Genomic DNA, 2,460 nt, shown 5'->3' on the forward strand with positions numbered 1-2,460 from the left:
GATGGATGGATGGAATATTAATCCAGGCCACCACATGAATGAAACTTGAAAGCATTATGCTAAGTGAAAGAAGCCAGATGGCACACAAAATATCACATAAAGGTATGAGTCCATTTGTATGGAATGTCCAAAAACTAGAGTGGGCTCATGAGAGTGTCCTTGAGAGGGTTTGATCCTTAGTTCCTTGTGCTCTGTCAACACTTATATTCAACTTCACTTTTTGAAATGTGTTGTTGTTTTTTTATGTAGGCTCCACACCCAGCATGGAGCCCAACACGGGGCTTGAGCTCACGACCCTGAGATCAAGACCTGAGCTGAAATCGAGTCTGGAGATCAACCAACTGAGTTATCCAGGCACCCCTCAACTTCACTTTTTAAGCTTTTCTCCCCTCCTGTGGGTTGAACTGTGTTCCCACAAAAAAGATACGTTCAAGTCCTAACCCGCAGTACCTATGAATGTGACCTTATTTAGAAATAAGGTCTTTGCAGATTTAATTGTTAAGACCATTTGGTCATCTCAACCCACGTGACTGGTATCCTTATCAGAGGAGGGAAATGTGGCCACAGGCACACACAGAGGGAAGACAGTCACATAAAGATGGAGGCCGAGATGGGACTATGCTGCCAAGGAACCCCTGGGCACATTGGGACCTGGAAGAGGTAAGGAAGGAAGCCCCTTCGGTCTTCACAGGGAGTATGGCCCTACCAACACTTTGATTTTGGATTTCTGGCCTCCAGAATTATGAGAAAATAAATGGTACTTCGTTATAACAGCCCTAGGAAATAATACAGTTGATGTTTGAACAACTTTGTGGATCGGGGCAGGGGGGTAGTTGGTTAACAGCACTGATGTCGCCCTCACCCACAAATGAATATCTGAGTATAACTTTTTTTCCAGATACAATTTAAAAAAAATTATTTAAATTCAGTATCTGAGTATAACTTTTAACTCCCCCAGAACTTTACTAATAATGGAAATGGTTGATTAACACCTATTTTGTATGTTATATGTATTACATGCTGTATTCTTACAATAAAGTAAACTAGAAGAAGAAGAAAATGTTATCATAAGGCAGGGACACCTGGGTGGCTCAGGTCTGCCTTCGGCTCAGGTCATGATCCCGGGGTCCTGGGATCGAGCCCTGCATTGGGCTCCCTGCTCAGTGGGGAGCCTGCTTCTCCCTCTCCCTCTGCCCCTTTCCCTGCTTGTGCTCTCTCTCTCTCTTTCTCTCTGACAAATAAATAAAATCTTCTAAAAAACAATAATGAGGAAAAATACATTCACCGTACTATACAGTATTTATTATTTTTTTAACAGTTTATTTTTATGTAATCTTTTTGCCCAACATGGGACCCGAACCCACAACCTTGAGATCAAGAGCCACATGCTCCGCCGACTGAGCCAGCCGGGCACCCCACATAGTACCGTACAGTATGTATTGAAGAAAATTTCACATAAAAGTGGACCCACGCAGTTCACACTCATGTTGTTCAAGAGCCAACTGAACATCTTTCATGTTGTGATTCCCTCTCATTAACCCTGGTCAACATACAAGAATTACATGTTTGTGCCATTCAAGATGAAATGGCAGGTCGCACATAGATGTGAGTAGGCAGGGCAGTAAGGGAATGCAGGCTGCCCCCACATCACTCTCCTCTGAGGATGGCCCAGTGGTGGCAGTAATGACCTAGGGAGGACATCAGTCCCAAAGGGGCAGCTGTGGATCAAAACCAAAGCAAGCTAGCCCCACTGTGAAGCTGGGTGACATTCAAGCACAAGGTGATCATTCATGGGGACAAATTGGAAGCACCTGGAAAGATACCTGCCCTAACCTTAAATACATAGTGGGAGGGGGGCTAGGTGCCTGGTTCCTACCGTTCTGTAGACAAGGGCTATAGAAGTGGCAGACCCTGGAGAGGTAAAGGGTCATCTCCAGAGTTCTCATCAGGAACCATGGACGTCAGAAGTAAGTGACAAAGCATTTTTCTTTCTTTTTTTTTTTTAAATATTTTATTTATTTATTTGACAGAGAGAGACATAGCGAGAGCAGGAACATAAGCAGGGGCAGTGGGAGCGGGAGAAGCAGGCTTCCCGCCAAGCAGGAAGCCTGATGCGGGGCTCGATCCCAGGACCCTGGGATCATGACCTGAGCCGAAGGCAGAAGCTTAACGACTGAGCCACCCAGGCGCCCCTCTGACAAAGCATTTTCAACTGTTGAAAGAAAAGGACTGACAACCCAGAATTCTGTTGCCAGAGAATATGTTCTTCAAGAATAAAAGGGGAAATCATGACATTCTCAGGTGAAGGAAAGCTAATTAAGGGAATTTGTCACCAGGAGACCTTCTCAAAAAGACTAAGGAAGATTTGAAACAGAAAGGAAACAATAAAAGAAGGAACCTTGGAACACCGGGAAAAAAGAAAGTAGCAAAAATGTAGGTAAATGGACTCTCCTTCTCCTT

This window comes from Mirounga angustirostris, unplaced genomic scaffold (assembly GCF_029215605.1).
Source record: "Mirounga angustirostris isolate CCGP_5_RB_7025 unplaced genomic scaffold, mMirAng1.0.hap1 SCAF_12, whole genome shotgun sequence".
NCBI classification, from domain to species: domain Eukaryota; kingdom Metazoa; phylum Chordata; class Mammalia; order Carnivora; family Phocidae; genus Mirounga; species Mirounga angustirostris.